Here is a 16,075-nt window from a genome sequence, read left to right as displayed (position 1 = left end):
CGGCCGAAACCAAAACATACACACACACACTCATTTTTTTCTTCCAATTTCTCAAGATCCTAGTGTAATTCCATCCTTCAACTTATGTTCAATTGATTCCTATATGTTTTATGTTAAGATTAGAGTGACTAAGTGTTGCATGCCTAGTATACTTAGCAACTCAAGTGGAAGACCTTGATTCTTATGAATTTAAGGTCCAAACCATGAGACACATCATTTTTGGAGATGGCTATGGTTGGTGAAGTGTTATACTCCCACCATTTCACCTCCTCACCATTGGCCAATGGCTTTCAAGGAGGCGAATGGGACCAAATTTTAGTTGCCTAGTTTGCATTCAAAGGTTTTAGTGTAAAAATCATGTTTTCAAAGCATATATCTTGGTTTAAGCTCTTGCATGTCAATGATCTCTATAGTTTTAGTCTTGCATGTTAGTTTAAACTCTTGCATGCCATGTTTTGTTTGATATATAGTTATATAAATTCTTGCATGTTAGTATAGGCACTTGCATGTTGATCAAATCATGTTTTCTTAGTTAAAAACGTGTGCATGTCATGAATTTCTATTATCCTTGTCTTATTAAGTCTTGCATGTTGATTTAACCTTTTACATGTTGGCTAAAACTAGGTGTTATTATGATTTCCCTAGCTAAATCTTTTTCATGCCATGCTTTACTTGAAATATTGATTATAAGTACTTGCATGTTGGTTTTTGGTACCAAAACTTGCTAATTGCTAATAATGTACATTTGAGACTAGTTATCATAAAGTGCTAGTATTGGTTCAAATTTGGCTTGCATGCACTAGTTAATATCTTTTTTTCTTAACTAAAGTATGTTAAGTTGTTAATTGAGCTTAATTCATGGATATCATAATTTTACTTGAGGTTAATATTCGAATATATGCATGATAAATTCGAAAATATGATTAAGTGTTATGCATGCTTAGTTATGTTTATATCATGATTTATTTTGATAATTTTAGAGTATGGAATGATCTCATAGGTAGATAATAGAAAGAACAATAAGTTTAGTGAGTTAGTTTCGGTTGTCCTTGTTGGGAGGTTGATTATAGCCGAATGGAATCAAAGAAGAAAGGGTAGTAGAGTTCGAGTCTTGAGTTGAGATATTGTCAAATGTTTGGAGAGTTTTGAGTGAGCATTTGTGAGGCCCTAGAAGGAAAAAGCTCCAAAATTCTAAGACTTTATATAAGCTTAAGTCTAGTAGCCTTGGATTGGGAAAATCATTGTATTTGGATAGGTGCATTGGTGTTAAACCGAGAACAACCCGAAACAGGGACAGTTTTGGAGTTAGTATGCTTGGGGTCCAATTTAGGTTGGTTTTGGGTAATTAAAACATGGTCCTTGATAGATAAAGATGTAATGGAGTCTAGGGAATGTTAGTAAGCCATTAGAACCAACCTTAGGGCAAGATTAAGGGTTTTATATTAAGTAAAATAGGACAGTTTACACAGTTGCAACTACAGAATTGTATCAACTTCATACGAAGCCATAGGCAAGCCCAAGTGAGGCCTTAGTGTCAAAAACGTTTGAGAGTTAGTTTTATGAGTTAGAAGTTATGAAAAGTCATAATTGAGTGAATTCACAAAGTAGAAAGGTTCGTTTTTTCCAAGTCACACAAGGTGGTGCCAAATGGTGCTCTCGGGAAGGTTGGGTTTGTGTGAGGCGTTTGTGAGTTCAATTATGTGAGTACTAGGTGTGACTTGACATGTATAAGATAGGTAAAGGTCAGTATAAATGAATGTGCTAAGAATATTCAAGAGAATTATATTTATAGTACTTAGAATTCCAAAGTTTAGTGACTAAAAATGAGAAATAGGAAGAATCGACTGATCAAGGGTAGAGTGTCTCGAGATCATTCGATACTCGTATGATTAAGTGAACTAAATGCCATGATGCCATGTGACTACTTGTAATTATATGTGATTATGTGCACTAAGTGATTATGTGATAGAAATGCATGATAATAAGTGAACTCGTGTAAGTAATACATATGCGTTGCATATTAGAGTCGAGTACTATAAGAGTCCTTCAGGTTGCGTCTAAAACCTTTAGTAATGAGGTTGTATTATATATGTAGGTTCAAGAGGAGATAGAGTAAAGACTCTTTCCATCAAGGTCGAGTAGGGGAGCTCAATGTTGCTTTTGTGTTAATTAAGAACTTTAGGAGAGGCAAGTCTCTCAACCTTATCTTTCGTGATTTCAATTTTTATTCTCACAAGAAAATGCTTATACTTATCAATGCTTTTAAATTGTTGTATGCAACTATTTTGCCTTAACCTATTTATTTTAATATAATTCTTTCAATACTTTCTTCATTGGTCATGGAACCTTATGATACCATGATTGTGATTTTTGATCTTGTGAATTATGCGATATTTCCATGATTAGTTATTCATACTCTTGAATGATTGATCTTTCGTCTCTAATGACCCTACTTATAAGATGATGATTCCTTTCTTGATAAGATCGATATACTTCTAATCCTTTAACTTTTTATTGTAATTTCATTACTTAGAATCCTTTGACAATGGAATAATTGATATCCTTACTTTGAATCTTTGGAATTCACCCTTGGCATCAATTTTATAAAAGATATTTGCTCAAAAGAGAAATTTTCAAATGAATAAACATTTTCTTGAGATTAGTGGATTGGACTAAGACACAAGTCCCTTTCATACTTATTACATTGGGCTTAAAAGTTGCCTAGGGATCCCAATTAAAAATTTGTTAGAAACCGATGAGGTTCGGGATTACTTCACGGCTGATCACCGGTTGTAGTCCATAGCGTCATAAAATGATTTTGATCAATGATTGATTTTAAAAATTCTTTGACTAGAATAATGATGCCATCTACCCCATCTTTAAATTATGACTTGCTATATTGTTAATTTATGTCTCATTTTATCACTTGCTGAGTATTTGGCTCACTTCTTGCTATTTATTCATGTTATTTCAGCTAGAAATTATGGTTAGATTCAAGCAGATTGCTCGTAACGCTATCAATGGAGATGCTGAGGCATATGTAAGAGCTCAGCTAATAGCCAGCATTCGTGTGAGGACCGGTAGCTATGTAAAAGATGTAATATCTGTTAGTGTTGGACTGTTTAAACACTGAACCTTTGGGATCTTGGATTATATTGTAAACAGCCATTTGTAATAATTATATTTATCAGTTGTTATCCTTTAGTTATAATTTCAGGCTGTGACACCTTTTCATATGAATAAAGGATCCAATCCAGAGAATCTTAATATACATTGGATTGGTCATCATTTTGAACAACATCACTTTCTTTTTCCATAAGGTGTAGTTTATCTTGTCAAAGACAGGTATCTTGATACTGTTTATTTTCTGTACACTCATTCTTCCAAGATCTTTATATGTTTACCTTTAGATTTTTGTTCTAATACCACTTGTTAGATATTGAGCGCAATGAAATATAACACAGAGGGGGGGGTGAATGTGTTTTCTTGGATTTTAATTAAATTTGAAAATGTTTGGTTTATAATTGGACAAAGCAGATATGAACTTGTAATGATCAAATATTTAATTGTAAGCACACAAAAAATTATCAAAAACTCACTTGATTGTATTAATCAAATTTGTTTTGCTACAAATTTATGTTCTGAGAAATAAGAACTCAGCTATAAATTTTGAGAGAGAATCCAGGATTTTTTTTCTAGATCTGTTTTATTACATCTAAACTAAGGACCCGTACATGCTTTATAGACCAACACTGGTTTAGAAAACTTGCACTAAAATGTACTAACACGGTTTCTAAAGCTATCTTGTGTATTTCCAATGTTTAAAAATCTGTGCAGAATCTTGCAGGTCTGCGACCCTCCTCTGTCTAGTGAATCTTGGCCCTTTATCTTGAATTCTTCAAGCTGCATTTGTAGTCTTTTTAATTTAGTGATGTAATTGTTTGTTGACTAATAATCTTGAATATTGAATTTGTCTGCATTCTGAAGTATGAGATAGTTTGTCGAGATCTCATTTTTCCTGTAGAGATGTCACATATCGATAAGTATAATGACTTATCGATCTTGAGTTCTCGTCATATGTATTTGACTTGTCGAGGTCTCTAGTTCTCTACATTTAGAATAATTTGTTGATATCTCCAGTTCTCTATATAGGCTTTTGACTTGTCGATATCTCTAGTTCTCTGCATAAAGATTTGGCTTGTCGATATCTCTAGATCTCTACATGAAGAAATGACTTGTCGATATCTCCAGTTCTCTGCATGTTCTTTTTGACTTGTCAATATCTGAGATCTCTACATGCATTTTGACTTATCGATATCTCTTGAAAATTCTCTACAACTCATTTTGGACTTCTCGATTAACTTCTCGATATCCCTTGATCTGTGACTTGTCGATATCTGACTTAGAGCATTTTTCCTTGAACAACATTTATTCAAATCTAAGATGCTACACTTCTCTCTGAGGCATGATCATGATTTGATCTTCTTCCAGAGTTTATTCCTTAACTTGAAGCCTGTTCAATGAAAAATCTTCCAGTCTAAAATACTTAAAAAATTTACAGACTCAAGGAATACAATTACAGAATACAAAATTAGATTATCATACAATTTATCCTTAGGGTTATCAATGTGACTTAGTCTTGTTATATACAGGCATGTCTTGCACAACAAAAATAATTTGGTTAATTATTTTTAAATATTTAACTGAATTAATTTAAATCCAGAAAATTATTCTTTTTTATTATTTTCAAAAATCATAATTAGATTTAATTATTTATAATTAAAATTGATTAATCATTTAAAATTTGATTAATTATTTAATTCATTTAATCAATTATTTTATTTATAAATAGTTAAATGAAATGTAAATATTTATAATTAAGCCAAATAAAATTTTAAAATTATTTTGACCTTTTAAACATATGTATAAATGTATTGAATAATCAATTTATATTATTATTAATTGAATTATTCTTATTTTATTCATAATTAAATAGACTGTTCATCCATTTAATACGAAACGAACGCGTCTAGACTCAGAAAAATATTCCACTTCCATTAAAAATACTTTGGAGACGTAAATCCTTTTGTATCGAAAGGTCACTTTTTTTGCGAGTCGGATAATCATTGAAAATTCACACTTTGAACCGATTTGAGTTTTAAAAACACTGAGACCTATCTTTTGACAATCAGACTTACATTTTATATGAATATGATTATGTGATATGTGATACACATGTTATCGGTTTATCACTTTAAATACCATGTTTAGATATAAGCGATCAGGTAGACGTTGAGACGTATAGACTTTATTTGAGTTTTGTCTGGTTAATTAAATTAGTGCATTTATTTTATAGAATCGAGGCCAGGAAGGCAGAGGACAGAGGTAATAGTCTGAGCTAGTATTAGTTTCTACTTTCAGGCAAGTACCCCTTTCCTATTCTAACTTCAAAATAGATAAATGTTTACATACTCTTAATTGATATAACTGTTATGCATATTCTTGGGATACACTATTTACAAATACTCGTGGACTTATTGGATTCATGTTATTCTAGTAACTATTCTTCTAAAATATAATTTTTTTCGATAGATAGTGAATAACTATTCTCTCCAGATATACTCTATACACTGGATCTTGATTGCATATTCAGTAAATAACTAATAATTCTAGTTATTTCACCATCAGTTGTTACAGTTACTCCGGACCATGTCAAATGCAAAGTTGGTTATTTAAGGATATCGATTGATTCAATTCGTTTATGAATTTTTTTATTGGATGAATGCGTAAGAGGCCGTGACTGCGTTGCAGCGAAGGCCATGTATTACATGTAATATTTATAATAAAACTTAAGGCATAGGCCGATATGTTGCATTTTTATTTGAGTAATCCCGGTATTGGACATGTTTCTACGAATCATGATCTGTGCTTTCATATGAACTGAATAGTTGTGATGGTACACCCGTCAAACGATGATTCCACTCTAAAACTTATCGTTTACTGTTTATGGCTTATGTTAGCTTTTATTGTTGCTTAGATATTATTATTTATCTCTTGTTCTTCAGTTATCAGCATAATACTATTATCATCATATCAAACACATACTATACTGCTTGCTGAGCATTTCATAGCTCATACTTGTTTTATAGTGCTGATCTTTGAGTGCGGGATAGCGATGCCCCGTATTTTACATACGAAAAGGAAGAGAGTGCCCAATGACTCAGCATAATACTATTATTATCATATCAAACAGATACTATACTGATTGCTGAGCATTTCATAGCTCATACTTGTTTTATAGTGCTGATCTTTGAGTGCGGGATAGCGATGCCCCGTATTTTACACACGAAAAGGAAGAGAGTGCCCAATGAGCGTCCTAAGATCTTTAGGTTCCATCTTTCAGCTCAGGTAGGAAGCAAAGGACCATCTAGCTTGTACAGAAGTTTGTATTGTATTAAAAAACTTAACTAGACTTTCAAGGGTTAACTTCATGTAGAGGTTATCCTAATCAGGTTTGTAGTTTGTAATAACTCATGTTTTTTTCAGTGTCTATTTCATATTATAACCTGTGCTCGACCCTTATACATGCATGGGTCATATTTAGTATTTTATTCCACTGTGTATATTATTTTACTATTTATCATTTAGTGACTCCCAAATCTAGAACCCAGATTTGGAGGGAGTCACATGTAGTTTAACCGTTCCTTTATTACAATCATAAAACTCAACACACAGATCAAAAAATTTAGCAAAAATAGAAAAGGATTAATAGCACCAGTGAAGAGAGATGTACAAAAAGTCTGGGCTATAAATCTGATCTGGCCTGATCTTGTTAAAACCTGGCCCTGTCCAGGCCGAGCTTAGAGCCTTGAACGGTCCCTATATTTTTAGCAAAAATTCGGCCCGACCCGGTAAAAGTCAGGGCTAAGCCCGGTCCAAAATCTCGTACTCGGCCCAGTCCGATTTTAAATTCCGATTAAAGCTAATTTCGGCCCGATAAAATTCTATTTTTATCATATGTTTACCTATTTACACATAATACATATAAAAATACATGACACACACACGATATATATATATATATATATCATTTTATCGTTTAAAATATAAATTTATATATTTGAATTTATCATAAATGACTAAAATGTATATGAAGTACACAAATTGTCAATTAATTTTTTATTAAATCAATAAACGAAATAATCATTAAACTTGGTAGAATATAAATAGCATAAAAATTAATTTTTACATTTAATATATAATAATAACAATAATAAATAAAAATTGGTCAAATTCGAAATAAGTCGGGTCGCTCCAGTTCTGGCCTGAAAAAAGCATGTCCCGACCTGGTTCGAGTCCAAATGAAAACCTTACACAGCCCGCCTCGAGAACCTAAAAAACCTGGATATTTTACGAATGCTCGACCCGACCCGGTTAAAGTCAAAGTACGATTGGATTTTGACTAAAAAGCACCGACTTTTCAGGGTTCGATCAAAACCCGGCCTCCATGGCCTTTTGTGCATCTCTACAATTGAATCCAAGTTGAATGTCCATATTTATCAAACCTTTTAAATCCCACTTTAATAATAAGTTCGCTCGATCAAATTCACATATTAATAGTTACATATATTTAGTTTCGCCTCGATTTAGTAGTTAAACATGTGTTTAAATTCATCCAAATTCTAAATTATGTGTTTGCTCATGGTGAAAAATGAATATGTCGACTTTAGTCCACACAAGATTGTATCTTAAATAGGGAAATGTTATATCAGAACATAAAAATAATTTTTATTTACTGAACAAAATTTACGTGAAAAGACAAAACTTATCCTGAAATCACATGAATAACACATAAATCAGCACTATATGTCTAGGCATTATCATTTTTTGCAGTTCATTTTGACTAAAAAATGGTTAAGTAGAAAGAAAGAATTGTGAATAAAACCAACAAAGGGTTGATGTAGTGTTTGAGATATTGGCTTTCGTAAGTGAACTCAAAGGTTCAACTAATCTTCTAGTATTTGCAATTTAAAATGATGACGGTAAAAAACGACCATTATAATTAAAATCTATAGTAAAAGCATATTTCAAATGTATTTCTATGATTTCCATTTTTTAGAACTAAACGCTGGTATCGAATAATGAATGCGGACAAAAAAATTGGGAAAATTAATTTTAACGTACCTGAATTATATGCACTTTTTTCTAGTTACTTGAATTGTAAATGTAAAATTAATTAAAATTTTGAATTTTTCTTACCTTGATCTCTCCATTAAATTGTTGTTGGATTCCATTACTTAATCTATGACATGACATCTTACACAAAAAATAGAAAATATGTAAATAACTTTTAAGAATATTCTTAAAATTATAAAGTATCAAAGATATCTATGTCCAAAGTCAAAGGTTAAGTAACCAAATAGCTCATTTTTCAATCCCATATCCATCTGCATCATCAAAATTTAATTTGGCTAATTTTCAAATTTTGTCTTGATTTCTCTTTCTGAGTATTTTTTTTAGTGATTTTAATGATGTAGATTGATAGATCGTATGATTGTAAACATATTCATATAATTTTTATGAATTTAAGTGTTCGAATTAGCCTCGTCAGAAATTTTTTGGGTCGATGGTATTCTTCGTTTCTCCAGCATGGTTTGATGTTTTTTAGTAGCATAAACAAGCATAATAGATTCGTATGATGTTTCTTTATCACTATGTATCGAGGTAACTAAATTTTTGGGTCGATCTTGGTGTGTTGGAAAATTCCGGTGGGATGTTCTTGACTAAGTTCTTCACCAAGAAGATCGTTTGATCTTCGAAACCCAATTTTCAACTTTATATATTATTTTTGACTAAAAAATAATGGCATTTAACTAAATTTAATGGAAGGATCGAGATGAGAAAATTTTAAAAGTTGGATTACTTAAAAAATTTCATTTATAGTTCATGTTCCTAGAAAAAAAGTGTTTATAATTCATAGAAGTTAAAATTAATTCTCCCTAAAAATTAATATTATATTTTAGGAATGTGGGATAAATTCGCGTTTTCAAGTGATAGAAATAAAAATGAGCAATTTTCTAAAATTATGATAATTTTGACTAATATATCTTGAATGATGATAGAAAAGTCCAATACCCTTGTCCTAATATTAGTAGTCATTAGTATTATTTAATTATACTAATTTTATTAATTGAATACAGTTGTATTTTATATTTAACTTAGAGAAAGTTTTAAAGTTATATGGAGATTTAAAAACGAAATACAGATAAACCTCTTTAAAGTAATAGGGTTGGGACCGAGAAAAAATATTACTTTAGCGACTTATTACTTTATCGAGAGTAAAAATACATTGTATCCATTATGTTGGGACCGGAAAAAAAAAATATTCTAACAGGGTTATTACTTTAACAATTATTAATTAATCGATGTTCAACTATAAGTTGTAACTTATTCGACAAGATATATTATTTTGCGACAAACAATAATATGATATTATCACTTAAATACTTAAGAAAATATGTTTTTCTGCTTAAGTAACTCTAATTAACCTTATTTTTGTTTTTAAATACACACGTCGTATTTTCATTGTATTAAATTTTTACTTAATTGTAAAGTTACTTAAATATATTTATAAGTTATATTATAAAATCAATTATATATAAATACATATCTTTATATGTATATATGTATTAATTTCACTATTATTATATTACGCTATCATATTGGGTTGTATACCAAACTTATAGTAGGCTACTCCTCTTAATTAGGGATGACAAAATAATCCGATCTGACAGATATCTCATCCGAATCCTGAAATTTTGGATATACTGAACCCGATTTTTTGGATTGGGATTTGGATATTGATTTAATTTTTAAACCCGAAATTTTTTGGATTGGGATTTGGATATTAGGTATACCGATCTGAAACCCGATCTGAAATCTAAAAGGCTATCTGAACCCGATCTGAACCCGAAATCCGGAAAAAACTCGAATTATTAAATATACATACAAATATACATACACACACATATATATATATATATATTAATTATATATATAATATTAGAATTTTATATATTATACATTATAATATTATATATATTCTATAATTTACCTTATACATATTATTATATAATTTTTAGAACATATATTTTTATATTTACGTTAAAAATTAACTAATTATAAATTTTAATAAAATATAATTATTCAATCATTTAAATGGGTGATAAGGTTTATAAGGTTAACAAAATATGTTTTAGTAATAAATCTAAAAAATTGGGTATCAAGTGAGTTGATTTTTTAAATATTAGTTATACATATAATAACACAATTAATGATGATGTGGAGTGGTTGAAAATGACACGTTAAAACTTTTTCTCTACAAGTCGCGTGTTCGATCCCAGGCACTTGCGATTTCAATAATTATACAAATTTTCAGATTTCGGGTTCGGGTATAAATATCCAATTCAAAAAACTTCGGGTTTCGGGTATACCCGAATTCGATCTGAAATCCGATGGATCGGGTTCGGGTATTCATTTTCGAGTATTTTTCGGGTTCGGGTCGGGTTCGAGTATGGATAAAATTTTCGGATTTTGATATGGATTCTGCAATACCCGACCCGATTCGACCCGATTGTCATCCCTACTCTTAATTGGGAATCTATCATATCAAATGGATTTGCCCCTATCTTATAAGAAGTGATCGCTTACTGTTGTTTCTTCCTTTTTTGTCAAAAAAATTGTTGGAATTAATAAACTAATAAATAATTAAAGAAAAAGAACAAAAACGTTCATAGAGTTTTAGATAGGTAAAATTAGTTCAAAATAACTCTAACTATATGCTCTTTATTGTCTAGATCTATGATTTATTTCAGTCTCAGAATAGTTTAACTATCAATATCAGTATAGTTCAGCAATTCAAATAATAAAATAGTAATGGTTTAAGGTTGATTCAATATTTTTTTCCTTTATTATTTTCCAAGTAATATACTACGGGTAAAATGTATGCCACTAACTTTAGTATTATAACGGAAGTACCTAAATCAAAAAAATCTGAAAGTTAAATTACCCAGTTTTTAATTTAGGGATCCAGAAAATAAATTAACAATAGTTTAAGGACGATCCAATTTATTATCCCATTCAAAATTTAATAAAATAAAATTAATATAACAAATACAAGAAACTTTACATATACACACAACACTACACTCGTTCATCGCCAGATTGGAAATTATAATTGTTATCTATCTGTTTTTCCCCACGTCTCTCGAGTTAATGTTGTTTTTAGTAAAATTAGGAATGTTACTTGTGATTTGGAAATAAATTTGAGGAGTTTGAAGGTTCTTATCTTTATGCGTATGTATAAGTCTGCTATGTATAAGTCTATATGGATTTCGGTGAATCCTAATTTTTGTAAATTCCGGTGAGCTTAATATATATGATACATTGTGAGTGATGTGAGAATGCCTGTTAATGTACTCGTAGTATATGTTTATATTCAATTGAAAGAGAAATGGGACATGGAGAAAGACCATACACACAAATTTCGTGATTATACACTCAATTTATTTTTTAAAAAAAAGTTTCCACTTATGGACGTTAGTCAAACTTAGATAGAAAAACTCCAAACAAAAAAAAATTAAAAAATTTGAGATTGCAAAATTTTTATAAAATATATCATGGATATACACAAGAAAAGACATATAGTTTAGGTACTTTCAAATAATTTTTTTAATTTACATATTAGTGTATTTTGACGAAGGGTAAATTAATTCTTAGGTACCTAAAGTGTAGTCACCTTTTTACTAGGTCCCTTAATTATTAAAGTAAATTATAAGTAATCTAACTTTTAAATTTTTCTCATCGCAGTCATTTTTGTTAAATTTTAAGTAATGCCCTTATTTTTTTAAGCGAAAATAATTTTTAAGTTGAAAATTCAGTTTTAAAGAGTAAAAGGTTTTTTGGTGAAGAACTTCACCGAAAAAGTCAAGAACATCCTACCGAAATCTGGGCAACCAAGTTTCAGCAGGAGGATCTCCAAATTATGGTCAACACCTAACAAAATTCGGTAAGCTCGGATTTTTTCAATACACCAAAATCGACCCAAAATTTAATTAACGTGAGACATAGTGATAAACAACATCACGAGTATATTAGACTAAATTAAACTCTTAGATATTAATTGAATATAGTTGGAAGTTGTCACACATTGTTTGTAGGGGGCAGTTTGCTAGTATATAAGCAGCTAGCTAACTCCATTAGAATAAAGGTATTTTGGGAGTTACCCAAAAACAAACCTGTGTGGGCTATCCCAGAACAGACAATATCATACTAATGTAGAGTTAAGGTCTATTTAGCATCCCAACAAATAGTATCATAGTTTTAGGTAGTAAAAATCCATAACAATCTCTGATAAACTCCCAAAATGGACAAAAAAAGCGGAAGATGGCCTATCCCACGATGGGCTTAAAGGGGAGATAAGTTGACCTTCTAGTATGGGTATAAAGGGAGTCAGAAAACCAGAAAGATTTGGTATGGGTCAAGGGGGAGCCATATTACACAATCATGAAGCATATTCGATAAGTGTCGAGCTCGATATGTGAATGTTGAGATTGTTGGGAGTTGTCCCACATCGTTTGTGGGAAGGGACAGATTGCTAGTATATAAGAAGTAATATAACTCCATTAGTATGAGGCCTTTTAAAATATACCTAAATACAAATTCGTGCGGGCTCAACCTAAAGCGGATGATATCATACTAATGTGAAGTTAAGGCTTATTCGCGGCCCAACAAGTGGTATCGGAGTTAAGGTTATAACGGTCCGTAACAATCTCAACGGGATTCCAGACGGGCCTAGAAAAAAGGCAGATGAGCTAACCAAGTATGAGCTCAAGAAAAGGCAGGTGGGTCATTCAGTATGGGCCTAAAGGGAGCCAGAAACGCACGAAAGATTCCAGCATGGGTCAAGGAGGAGCCAGATCATACTGAAGGTGGCAGATTTGACAGGTGTCGGTACAAAGCGGAAAATATCATATTACTGTGTGGTAGGCTTGCTTTGAAAACCCAACAAGTGGTATTAGAGCTTCATGTTGGAACGGTCCATAACAATCTCAGACGGGCTCTCGGAATGGAACTAGGAAGCGGCAGATGGGCTTACCCCGAGATGTGCTTAAGGGGATGGCAGACGGGCCATCCAGAATAGGACCTACGGGTAGCCAGAGCTAGATGGACTACCAGTATAGGTCTAGGGGGAGTCAGATCATATTAAAGGATATAAATTTGACAGGTATCGAGTTCGATGTGTGAAGGGGGAGATTATTGAGAGTTTTCCCATATTTTTTTGTGGAATGGGCAGTTTGCTAGTACATAATTAGCTAGTTAACTCCGTTAGTATGAGACTATTTAGGATGTGCACAAAAATAAATTCGTGCAGACTCAGCTCAAAGTAGACAGTATCATACTAATGTGAAATTAGAGCATTGTTAAGTGGCATTTATATCCACTTAGAATGCTTCGTAAAGCCTCGAATTGGTGTTTTGTACTCAAGTTATTTGTGTATTTGATGTGTTTTTGTAGTGTTTTGCATTTCAGGGCATAGATGAAGGAAGGAGGAGATTTAATATTGTTTGGTGCTAAATTGGTGTTAGAAAGGTGCCTCGGATGATTGCTTGTTGATCGCCATAAAAAAACCGGCCAATAAAACAGAAGTTAGAAATTTTTCCAGTAGCTTACCGCGCCCGCACTGTGTTAGCGCTTGCCCGCGCCTATTGGGTAGAAGTACAGTGCGCCCGCTCTGGGATAGCGCGCGGTCGCGCCAGGTCGATTATGAAGAATCCTGATTCAAGTAGAAGATTGTTTTTCTGGACTTCTATTCTAAACGGGCTGCTATATAAAAACCTTTTAAAGACGTTTTTCAGATGGGAGACTAAGGAGAAGACGGCGAGAAGAACTAGGAGCACAAATACAACTCTTCCGAATGATAAAGAAAAAGGGTGCTTAGGTTCACGAAGGAGAATAAAAGCTTGTTTTTACTTGTGATTCTTTGATTGAGTTGTAATCTTGGATGCTAGTTTTCTTGTTTGTTGAACCTGTTACTCTTGATTACGTACTTTGATTATTTATTCAGTTTATAAAGACTTAGTTTATTATACCATGCTTTCATCAGAACCCACGGTGATGATGAGTTCGGTTATGAACTAATCATTATCGTGGGGTTCTAACAGATTTACTTACGGATTTCAATAGTTAATTTGTTTCGATAGCTTAGTTAAGAACAATGACTTTGAATGAAGTAGTAATGAAGTAGACTTCCCATGTTTGTCTAATATAAGCAATTCAACCTCAATTCTCTTAGTTAATGCTATTTAGTATAATCTCTTAGTTATAAACAGCCCAACTTGTTAGTTATCTTAGCATTGAACGATAGCCATATCATCGTTGCATAATTGCATAAATTGAACTTAACCTAAACCAGTCTCTGTGAGAATGAACTAGAAAGAATTCTATATTACTTGTGAACGCGTATACTTGCGTGTAATTTTAGCGCGTGTTTTCATCCTAACAAGTTTTTGGTGCCGCTGCCGGGGACTCGGTGTTAATTTTTAGTTTATGTGCTTGTCATCAGTGGTCATTAAAGTTCACCAACTCAGATATTTTACTAACTTGTTTGCTTGTTGCTTTTTCAGGTACTCTAGAGAGCGTGTATGCTAACGCGTTCTCGATCTCGCAAGAGAACATTGGATAAAAAGGAGGAAATAGTTGAAGAAGTTTTTGCTGAGGAGAAATTTAAAGAAGAAGTTCTTATTGCAATGGGAGAACCAGTAGCGAATCCGAAGGCTTTGATGGACTATTCTCAGCGAAAGATCAATGATATTCAGTCTAGCATTAGCAGGCTAGTCATCGCGGCTAACACCTTTGAAATCAAGTCGAGCACGATTCAGATGATACATAATACAGTTCAGTTTGGCGGTTCTCCTATAGAAGACCCAAACATGCACATCAGAGATTCAATCGAGATCTGCGACACTTTCAAGTTCAATGGAGTTTCTGAAAAATGCTATTAAGTTGAGGCTTTTCCCATTCTCTCTGAGGGATAAAGCTAAGTGCTGGTTGCATTTTCTACCACCAGGTTCTATCACCAAATGGGAGGATCTTGCTCAATAGTTTCTAACTAAATTCTTCCCTATGACGAAGACAGCTGCAATCAGAAACGTGCTTACTCAATTTACGCAACAATCGGGAGAATCTTTATGTGAGGCTTGGGATCGCTACAAGGAGATGCTTAGGAAGTGTCCTTATCATGGAATGCCTGATTGGATTATCATTAACTCTTTTTATAATGGGTTGGGTGCAACTTCTAGACCCATGCTTGATGCAACATCAGGTGGAGCCTTATGGGCTAAAAGCTATGATGAAGCTTATGAGTTGATTGAGCTGATGGCTGCTAATGAATACCAGAACCCAACTCAGAGAATGCCTCAGGGCAAGGTAGCAGGAATTCTAGAAGTGGATACAGCTACTGCTTTAGCTGCTCAGCTTCAAGCTTTGATGATGAAGGTGGATTCTTGGGCTAATTATGGAGTTAATCAGATCACTAGTGTCTGTGAGCTTTGTGTTGGTGCGTATGAGATAGAGCAGTGTGCTATTTCTAGTGAATCAGCTCAGTTCGTGAGCAACTTTCAGAGGTCACTGTCACACCCCCAACTTAAATAGCGAAATAAATATAGCTATTACATCTTTTTAATGAAGAATACACAACTAAAATCCAAGATCTTACAGTTTAGGGTTTGGAACAGCCCAACACTACCAACTATTACATCTGATTACAAGTACCGAGTCCTCACACAACTATTATTACTTATTCTACCTGAGCTCGAACATAAGCATCAGCATCACAGGTCTTACGGGCAGTCTGCTTGAATCTAACCATAGCTGCTAGCTGTAATATAAGGGTAAAGCAAGAAGTGAGCCAAAAGCTCAACAAGTGCTAATAGTACAACGCAAAACATAAATCGAGATATACCTTTAGGAATGACAATGGAAAGACATAATCAATGATAACGAGAGATAAAACTTA

At 32.7% G+C, this 16,075-nt stretch overlaps 1 non-coding gene across 1 annotated transcript; it reads right to left on the bottom strand.

The window, feature by feature from the left end:
- Positions 1-15,198: 15,198 nt before the first annotated feature.
- LOC141688598 (small nucleolar RNA R71) lies at positions 15,199-15,305 on the bottom strand. The gene has a single exon (XR_012562032.1). It is a non-coding gene; the product is annotated as a small nucleolar RNA R71 (small nucleolar RNA).
- Between the last annotated feature and the right edge of the window lie 770 nt (positions 15,306-16,075).

This window comes from Apium graveolens, chromosome 9, assembly GCF_009905375.1.
Source record: "Apium graveolens cultivar Ventura chromosome 9, ASM990537v1, whole genome shotgun sequence".
NCBI classification, from domain to species: domain Eukaryota; kingdom Viridiplantae; phylum Streptophyta; class Magnoliopsida; order Apiales; family Apiaceae; genus Apium; species Apium graveolens.
The sequence above is the reverse complement of the archived record's forward strand: the minus strand, read 5'-3'. Positions and strand labels throughout refer to the sequence as shown.